The sequence below is a fragment of the Dermochelys coriacea genome, chromosome 7 (genome assembly GCF_009764565.3).
Source record: "Dermochelys coriacea isolate rDerCor1 chromosome 7, rDerCor1.pri.v4, whole genome shotgun sequence".
Classification (NCBI taxonomy): Eukaryota; Metazoa; Chordata; order Testudines; family Dermochelyidae; genus Dermochelys; species Dermochelys coriacea.
The window spans coordinates 30802803-30813556 of record NC_050074.1 but is presented as its reverse complement, the minus strand read 5'-3'; positions in this window follow the sequence as shown (position 1 = coordinate 30813556).

Below are 10754 nucleotides of genomic sequence, written 5' to 3'. Positions count from 1 at the left end.
CCAAAGGTTATTTTGTGTGTGTGTGTGTGGGCGGGCGGGCGGGCGGGCGGGGGAGTTATGGTATTGCCACCCTTACTTTTGCATAGTCTTCAGAACTAGGTAGCCAGAGAGCGGCAGCGACTGGCTGGATGCCCAGCTCTGAAGGCAGCGCCGCTGTCAGCAGCAGTGCAGAACTAAGGGTGGCAATACCGTGACCCCCTCCCCCCCACAATAGTCAGATTTCACAGGGGAGACCAGATTTAAGTCTGTGATGCGTTTTTCATGGTCATGAATTTGATAGGGCCCTACCTGTCAGTTTTGCAGATGAGGAAATTAAGAACATAAGTGTGACGTGTCATTCCATATTCTTTGTGAAGATATGCTTATGATATGAATATGACATAACTATGATGTACTTTAAGCAAGATGGACCTTGTAAGGTATCATTGGAAAGATTATGATTTACTGAATATGATTTCCCTTTTGTATGCATGTGTCATTTCTGTTTCTGAAATCAGGAATATTGACTATGTATCTGTATTTCAACTATGTCACTTTGGGTGACGCCCCCTGCTAACATGTCAGGTACAACAATCGAAAAACTTGACAGTGCTGACGGCCCATCAGCAAGAGAAAATGGACTGTAAAAGAGCTTAGTCTTCCTGTGAACTGTGAGTCAGCCTGTGAAGAATGGCTACAGGGGCCCTCCAGAGGCATGTGACCATGTCACCTGATACCAGAACCCATCTTGAATTCTGAACTTTTCCACAAGAAGCTGGGGTGTGTGTGTGTGTGTGTGTGTGTGTGTCAAACTAGGAAACAAAGGACTCCTGGCTTATGCAAATCCTATTTAAGGGTGGGGAATGAGATAATCCAGGTTGTCAGTTCTCCCCTGCAACCCCATCCAATATGACTGCTGGGAACAACTAAGACTGAACTGGGGGAAGAACTGGACCCAGGCTGGAAAGGCATCTGGCCTGTGAAGAAGATTATTAGAACCCCATTTAGGGTGAGAACTTACGTATAACCAGTTTCTTTAGTGTATTAAGCTTACTTTGTGTGCTCTGTTTTATTTTCTTAGTCATCTGCTTTGTTCTGTCTGCTACCTCCTTAACTACTTAAAATACACCTGTTATAGTTAATAAATATATTTGCGGTTTACAATATAATCCAGTTTATGTGATTTCTACCTCAGGGGGTGAGAAGTTGTGCATACCCTCCTCCACATTGAGGGAAGAGGCGAATTTCATATAATTTTGGGTTTATACTCCAAGGGGGGGTGGACATCTGGGTGCTGTGGCAAGTCCCTTAAGATGAGTCTTCCCAAAGCAGATCTCTGTCTCTCTGTGCAGCTGGGTGTGGCCCTGCCTGTGTGCTAGGCTGGAAAAGACTGGAGAGGCTAGCCCAGCAAGACCAGGTAAAAGGGGGCACAGGCTGACTCAGTGGTGTCCCAGCACACCAGGTGGCATCCCAGGGGGTCCAGTCCATCACAATAAGAAGATAAATACAGCCATACTGGGTCAGACCAAAAGTCCATCTAGCCCAGTATCCTTTCTTCTGACAGTGGCCAATGCCAGGTGGCCCAGAGGGAATGAACAGAACAGGTAATCATCAAATGTCCGTTCCCTGTTGCTCATTCCCAGCATCTGACAAACAGAGGATAGGGACACCATCCCTGCCTATCCTGGCTAATAGCCATTGATGGACCTATCCTCTATGAATTTATCTAGTTCTTTTTTGAACCCTGTTATAGTTTTGGCCTTCACAACATCCTCTGGCAAAGAGTTCCACAAGTTGACTGTGCGTTGTGTGAAAAAATACTTCCTTTTGTTTGTTTTAAACCTGCTACCTATTCATTTCATTTGGTGATCCCTGGTTCTTGTGTTATGAGGAGTAAATAACACTTCCCTATTCACTTTCTCCACGCCAGCCATGATTTCATAGACCTCAATCATATCCCCCCCTTAGTCATCTCTTGTCCAAGCTGAAAAGTCCCAGTCTTATTAATCTCTCTTCATATGGAAGCCATTCCATACCCCTAATATTTTTGTTGCCTTTTTCTGAACCTTTTCCAATTCCAATATATCTTTTTTGAGATGGGGTGACTACATCTGCACACAGTATTCAAGATGTGGGCATACCATGGATTTATATAGAAGCAATATGATATTTTCTGTCTTATTATCTACCCCTTTCTTAATGATTCCCAACATTCTGTTTGCTTTTTTGACGGCTGCTGCACATTGAGTGGATGTTTTCACAGAACTCTCTACAATGACTCCAAGGTCTTTCTTGAGTGGTAACAGCTAATTTAGACCCCATCATTTTATCTGTATAGTTGGGATTATGTTTTTCAATGTGCATTACTTTGCATTTATCAACACTGAGGCACAGAGAGGGGAAGGGTCTTCCCCAAAGTCAGTGGCAGAGCCGGGAATAGAGCCCAGGTGTCTAGTGTCTTAGTACAGTCTCTTACCCACTGACTCTGAGGACTTGTTCTTTATGAAAACCCCAGATGTGGTCACTGCAGCTGCTGGGCTGTTAAATTGCTTATGGTTTCCTGGGGATTTTTATCATGAGCAAAAAGCATCTTGCTGTTTACATCCCCACCCCCACCAAAGACACAAACTCCTGCAGCCACAGGCAGTTGGCCAGACTGCCTGGAAGGTCTGAACACAAATGCTTGGGAGCTAGGGAGCTAAGCTAGGGAGCACTGTGATTGTTCTCCATGTAGTCCTACGAGGCCACCCATTGCCCCTAAGCTTCTCTCCCTCTGCTCTCCAGTTATACGCCTCAATGCCCCCTCTCCTGCCCCCCATAGCACCTGATCCCATCCTCCACCTAGATTAGCATCCCCCACCTGCAGCCATGTCCCATAGTATCTGCTCCTCTCCCCCACCTGGATTAGCATCCTTTTCCCCAGAACATCCCATCACTTGCCCACCAGAGCGCCTGCTGCTATCCCTCACCTGGAGCATCATCCCCTTCCTCACAGCTCCCTCACTGCACCCCCAGCACCCGCCCTCCCAAGCTGTAGTAGATACAGCTGCTGTAGATTTGCACAGTGAAATGCGCCACCTCCTGGAACTCTGGATCTGACAGTGGCACCCCCTGCCCGGGGCTTCATTTCAGAAACATTGTGGGGGATCAATGTTGTGTCAGGACATAGAACGTTGGATGTGATTTTATACTATCTCCTGCAAAGTCAGAGGAGGCAAAAAATGGAGCATATGAGATGGAGGGTTTGCGGGGGCAAACCAAGGCCTGAGGAGGCAACTGCCAAACTGCGTAGGAGAATGGTCATTTTTGCAACTGAAATCTATCAAGAATGAATTGTGGACAAGAATGCTGCAAGAAAGCAATCTGCCCTAAGCATTCTGTGCATCGAAAGTGACAAACTCTGCAGCTTATCATTTGAGGACATCATCAATGACTTTGCTCTCCAAAAATCATGAAAGAAAATGTTTTAAATGTCAGTGTTAAAATGAATGTGATGTGCAAACAGACATACTGCAGGTTGCACTGCTTCCATTAAGTGAGCTGGTCTGTGTAAGAGTAACTGCTTTTGTGTTGCTGTAGATATAAAGTTTTCATATCTACTAATTGAGAAATCATAGATGAAAATGTTAATTTGAAACTATTTTATAATGCACACAGGCATATTGCAAGACATTCTATTTTTATAACTTTGCCTTTTTATATATGCAAATATAAAGCTGTCGTGTTCATAGAATCATAGAATATCAGGGTTGGAAGGGATCTCAGGAGGTCATCTAGTTCAACCCCCTGCTCAAAGCAGGACCAATGCCCAACTAAATCATCCCAGCCAGGGCTTTGTCAAGCCTGACCTTAAAAACTTCAAAGGAAGGAGATTCCACCACCTCCCTAGGTAACGCATTCCAGTGTTTCACCACCCTCCTAGTGAAAAAGTTTTTCCTAATATCCAACCTAAACCTCCCCCACTGCAATTTGAGACCATTACTCCTCGTTCTGTCATCTGCTACCACTGAGAACAGTCTAGATCCATCCTCTTTGGAACCCCCTTTCAGGTTGTTGAAAGCAGCTATCAAATCCCCCCTCATTCTTCTCTTCCGCAGACTAAACAATCCCAGTTCCCTCAGCCTCTCCTCATAAGTCATGTGTTCTAGTCCCCTAATCATTTTTGTTGCCCTCTGCTGGACGTTTTCCAATTTTTCCACATCCTTCTTGTAGTGTGGGACCCAAAACTGGACACAGTACTCCAGATGAGGCCTCACCAACGTCGAATAGAGGGGAACGATCATGTCCCTCGATCTGCTGGCAATGCCCCTACTTATACATCCCAAAATGCCATTGGCCTTCTTGGCAACAAGGGCACACTGTTGACTCATATCCAGCTTCTCGTCCACTGTAACCCCTAGTTGATATATTTAATGTCCTTTCTGTGCAAAATAATAGTCATTTTTTTTATGGTATGGGGCCTCTTACACTTGACATAGCTTAGGGCCTCAGACAGAATGTCATAATCCGGCCCTGTTTTTCTGCATGCAAATGATGACCCTGCAGCCCGCCCCCCTCCCCAAGGTGGAGAGACCCTCCAGAGTGAGGGGAACCCCTAGGAGCAGCAGGCAGTGCAAACAGAGACAAGCCACTGCAGCAGGCAACAACATGGGCTAGAATGGCCAGGCCAACGCAAGGGAGGAGGGTGGAAAATAGAGGGATGGAGCCCCACCCACAGAAATGCACCTGGATCAGCAAAGTACAGGCGGGGATGTGGACAGAATCTATTACAAACCACCAAATCAAACTAGAGAGCAGGTTGAGATACTCCTTAAGCACCTGTCTATAATGTGTGGAAAGAAAATTTATTGCTGTGTGGGACTTGAATTTGGAAGCCATCTGGTGGAGGGCCTTAAGCAACAAGTAGTGAAGCATCATGAGCATTTCTAAACATTGTACAGGATGAATTTCTAGCACAAACGGTGTCACACCCAACATGTAGTAACTCTATTTTGAACCTCATCATGATGACTAAAGAGGAATGAATCATTGATGAGAAGTTGCTAGTTGACAAGAGACCAGTGATCATGACCCGCTTACATTGAATATGGGCTAACAGAAGACAGTCCCTACACTTGGGGCTCCAAAAGGGCTAATTTCCCCAAAGGTGAAGAAAATTGTGAGCAAAATTGACTGGGTGGGGGGAGAAATTTAGACAGAAAAAATGTGAATGAAAATTGGGAGATTTTAAGAGATGTTTTTTAGTTGACCAAAAAGCCAGAGGAAAGAGGACAGTTTTAACTAGAAGTCCTCCCTGGCTCAGTGCAAAGTGAAGGCAGTAATTAGAACTAAAAAAGCAAAATATAACAAATGGAAAAGGGGGGCAATAGATAGAAATGGATCTAAATTAGAAGTTATAAAGTGCAGAAAATTTACAAGGCAAGCTAAAGACATCAGGGAAAATCTGTGGTTGGCTAGGCTAAGGGCAATAAGAAGGAGGTTTTCAAAGTATGTTAAGAATAAATGAAATCCTAAGAATGGTATCAACTCATTGTGAGATGGAGATGGTAAAACTGCTAATAATGATGCAGAAAAGGCAGAAATGTTCAATAAATTATTTATTCTTTATTTGATAAGAAGCAGGATGATGTGCTTATATCATATGAGGATGATGAAGTACTTACAAGTTGATTAGTAACTGAGGAGGATGTTAGACAACAACTACTATGGATAAACATTTTTAAAATCTGCAAGCCCAGATAACTTGTAGATGTGATATTTCTTGACTTTAGTACAGTAACAAATTTTAAGGCCTAACAGCAACAAATAAATAAATTAAACAGCAAATAAGTCACCAGGACCAGCTGGTATTCACCCAAGAGTTCTCAAGGAACTCAAATATGAAATTGTAGAACTAGTAGCTGTGATATTTAACCTATCACTTAAATCAGGCTCTGAACTAGATGACTGGAGGATAGGTAATGTAATGTCAATTTTTAAAACAAGGCTTCAGAGGTGATCCTGGCAATTAAAGATGAGTTAGCCTAACTTCAGTACCAGGCTAATTGTTTGAAACTATAGTGAAGAACAGAATCATCAGACACAAAGGTGACCATGATTTGTTGGGGAAGAATCAACAAGGCTTTTGTAAAGGGAAATCATGCCTCACTAATCTATTACAATCCTTTGAAGGGGTCAACAAACGTGGACAAGGGTGATCCTGTTGTTGTTGTAGTGTACTTGGACTGACAGAAAGCCTTTGACAGGTCCCACACCAAACACTCTTAATCAAAGTAAGGAGTCAGGGGATAAGAGGGAAGGTCCTCTCATGGATCAGTAACTGGTTACAAGACAAGAGACAAAGGGTAGGACTCAATGGTCAGTTTCACAGTGGAGAGAGATAAATAGTGGTGTCCCCCAGGGGCCTGTTCTGGGACCAGTCCTATTCCACATATTCATAAATGATCTGGAAAAAAGGGTAAACAGTGAGGCGGCAAAGTTTGCAGATGATACAAAATTACTCAAGGTAGTTAAGTCCAAAGCAGACTGCAAAGAGTTACAAAGGGATCTCTCAAAACTGGGTGACTGGGCAACAAAATGGCAGATGAAATTCAATGTTGATAAATGCAAAGTAATACACATTGGAAAACATAATCCCAACTATACATACAAAATGATGGGCTCTAAATAAAGAAAGGAAAGAGCAAGAACTTGGAGTCGTTGTGGAAAGTTCTCTGAAAACATCTGCTCAATGTGCAGCATCAGTCAAAACAGCAAACAGAATGTTAGGAACCATAAGGAAAGGGATAGATGAAAGACAGAAAATATCATAATGCACCTATATAAATCTATGATATGCCCACAGCTTGAATACTTCATCCCGTTCTGGTCGCGCTGTCTCAAAAAAGATATCTTAGATTGAAAAAGGTACAGAAAAGGGCAACAAAAAAGACTGGGAGTATGGAACAGTTTCCATACAAGGAGAGACTAAAAACACTGGGATTTTTCATCTTAAAAAGAGACAACTAAGGGGGGATATGGTAGAGGTCTATAAAATTATGAATGATTGGAGAAAGTGAATAAGAAAATGTTATTTAAGCCTTCACATAGCACAAGAACCAGGGGTTACCAAATGAAATTAATAGGCTGCAGGTTCAAAACAAAAGGAAGTACTTCTTCACAAGAGGAACAGTCAACCTGTGGAACTCCTTGCCAGTGGATGTTGAGAAGGCCAAAGGTATAACTGGTCTCAAAAAATAACTAGATAAGTTCATGGAGGATAGGTCCATCAAGGGCTATTAGCCAAGATGGCTAAGTCTCTGATTGTCAGAAGCTGGGAATGGATGACAGCAGATGGCTCACATGATGATTGCCCTCTTCTGTTCATTCCCCTGAAGCATCTGGCGTTGGCCACTGTCAGAAGACAGGATACTGGGCTACATGGACCACTGATCTGACCCAGTTTGGCCATTCTTATGTTACATTTCTCAGTAAGACTTTTATTGTCTCACATGGCCTTCTCATACGCAATGGTTCACAATCAAGCTGGATGTGTATATCAAGTGGGGTCCCACAAGGATCTGCCCTAGGTCCAATTCCATTTAATATTTTCATTGATAAATTGGGTAATGGCATAGAGAGTGCACTTGTAGAGTTTGCAGATGATAACATGCTGGGAGGGGTTGAAAGCTAAATTTCCTGTAAGCTGCGCGGCTGTGTAGTGCCCTATTTAGCACTGTGCAGGTGCTCAGGAAACCCGCCCAGGAACCTGCTGCAGCTGGGGGAGGGGCACCCCTGCCCCAGCCCCAACCTAGCCTAGCCCCTAACCTGCCACAGGCGGGGCGGCCCTCCGGCCCCAACTATTCCACGGCCTGGAGCTGTTGTGGCCAGGGCTCCCCTACCTTGGCCCGAACCTAGCTGGTGTGGCATGGTGAGGCCCCAGCTGCAGCCGGGGCAGCCCGGCCCAAACCCAGGTGGCCCGGTCAGGACCCAGTTGCAGTGGCCTGGCCTGACCCCAAATCCAGGCAGCCCAGCCCAAATCCAGCCACAGCCAGGGTAGTGGGGCCCGAATGGCCCGACCTAGACCCAGCCACGGTAGCCTGGCCCAAACCCAGCCACAGCCAGGTCAGTGGGGCCCGAATGGCCCGACCTAGACCCAGCCACAGCCAGGGCGACCCAGCCCAAACCTGGGCGGCCCGGCCCATACCTAGCCTGAACCCAGGTGTCCCCGTCCATACTTGTTGCAGCTGGAGCACCCCTCCCTGAACCCAGCCCCGGCCTGGACCTGCGGTAGCTTGGGGAGGGGTGCCTATCCTGCAGCCCCAGCCCATTCGGCACTGTATTGGTGCATATAACAAAATTCATTCCACACATGGGTGGGAAAAATTACAGGGAACGCTGGTTGTAAGTGCTTTGGAGAACAAGATTAGAATTTCAAAATGAACTTGAGAAAGTGGAGAAATGGTCTGAAATAAATAGGATGAAATTCAATATGAACAAATGCAAAGTACTATTCTTAGGAAGGAATAATGAATTGCACAAATAAAAAATGGGGAAATGACTAGCTAGGAAGGAGCACTGCAGAAAAGGATCTGCGGTTATAATGAATCACAAACTAAATATGAGTCAACAATGTAATATTGTTGTAAAAGAAAGCAAACATCACTGTAGCATGTATTAGCAGGGGTGTTGTAAGCAAGATAGGAGAAGCAATTCTTCCACTCTACTCAGCACTGATAAGGCCTCAGTAGGAGTATTGTGCCCAGTTCTGGGCACCGCACTTTAGAAAAAATGTGGACAAATTGGAAAAAGTTCAGAGGAGAGCAACAAAAATGATTAGGGATCTAGAGTACATGACCTATGAGGAAAGATTGAAAAAATTGACTTTGTTTAGCCTAGAGAAGAGAAGACTGAGGGGGGACATGATAGTATGTACAAGGTTGTTATAAAGAGGAGGGTGACAAGGTTGTTCTCCTTATCCACTGAGGACAAAGAGTAATGGGGTTAAATTGCAGCAAAGGAGATTTAGGTTAGATATTAGGAAAAACTTCATAACTGTAGGAGTAGTTAAGCACTGGAACAAATTATCTAGGGAGGGTGTGGAATCTCCATCATTGGAGGTTTTTAAGAACAGGCTATATAAACACCTGTCAGGGATGGGGTAGATAATATTTAGTCCTGCCTCAGTGCAAGGGACAGGACTGGATGGCCTAATGAGGGCCCTTCCAGTTCAGCATTTCTATTATTTCTATTGACCCCTGATGTGGTGAACAGGGAGAAGAGTGGACCAGACACAGCTGCTTGAGAATTCCAGATGGGTAGAAATCTCATGGCTCTCTGCTGCCATCTGTTGGTCAGAGAGGGGGAACGACCGAATGGGCCTTATTTGCATGTCTGGTATGTCTTCCACCCCAGTTGAGCCCAAGCTGGAATAATCACCGGTGCATCTCAGACATCCTTTCCTTTGAGGGCTGGAGATAGACCTGCCTGAAGCTTGGTCTGTGCCAGCTCTGAACAGCCAGGGGGAGCAGTGGACAAGGGAAGCAACTAATGCTAGGCATAGACGGCATTACCTCATTAACCTCTCACAGCTGTGAGAGGACTGAAGTTAAGGCACCTAAAGGTGGGGAGTCTAACTGGTGGCTTTCCCAAGTTTCTTGTGTGTCCCCCCGCTCCCAATAAAGCCTTTAATCTTTGTGTTTTACACCCTACACTTGGTGCTTATATGGGGGAGGTATAAGGGTGCCCAGGGATAGTAACTTTCCTGGGTTTCTGGGTGAAGGCTTGAGCCAATGTTGTTCAAGCTTTCAGAAGGAAGCCCTGGATAATTGAACCCAGCCCTTTTGGATGGTGACACCTGGCAGAAGGGCTATCTGTAGGAAATATGTCTCATCAGAGCTGATTTCATTCGTTGAGGAGATTGTAAGTTTGGTTGATAGAGGTAATGGTGTAGATGGAATGTACTTAGACTCGTGTGAGGTGTTTGACTTTATACCATGACAGTCTGATTAAAACATTAGCGCTATACCGTATCAATAAAGCACACATGAAGTGGATTAAGAACTGGTTAGCTGACAGAACTCACAAAGCCTTTCTAGGCTAAACAAACCCAGCTTTTTAGTCTCCTCTTGTAAAATCAGTTCTCCATTCCTCTGATCAGCTTAGGAGCCTTCCTCTGCAGCTGGGCCAGTTTGGATTCCTTTTTCTTGGCCATAGGTGACCAGAGCTACATGCAGTATTCCAGATGAGGTCTTCCCAGTGCCTGGTCCAATTGCATTAAAACTTCCCTATTGCCACTGGAAAGCTCTTGCCTAATACACTCTAGGACCGCATTTGCCTTTTTTTCATGGCTGCATCACATTGGTGACTCGTAGTTATCCTGTGATCGACAAATACGTATCATCATACAGTCATCCTTTGATAGGTTTCAGAGTAGCAGTCGTGTTAGTCTGTATTCGCAAAAAAGAAAAGGAGTACTTGTGGCACCTTAGAGACTACCAAATTTATTTCGATGAACTGAACAGTAGCTCACGAAAGCTTATGCTCAAATAAATTTGTTAGTCTCTAAGGTGCCACAAGTACTCCTTTTCTTTCATCCTCTGATGTCCTCTACCGTTTCCAGCTGATGAGCTTAGGTGGAAATTCCCATTTCTATTACTCCAGTCCTCAGATTTTGTTCTTGTGTAATATTCTGAAGGTGGGATGGCTAAAGGCAGAGGGGAGGAGTTGGGGTAACCAGTCAGGGTCCAGAGGGGCAGATGGCTGGGGGAGAGGGGTAAGAGCAGAGGGAAGGAGCC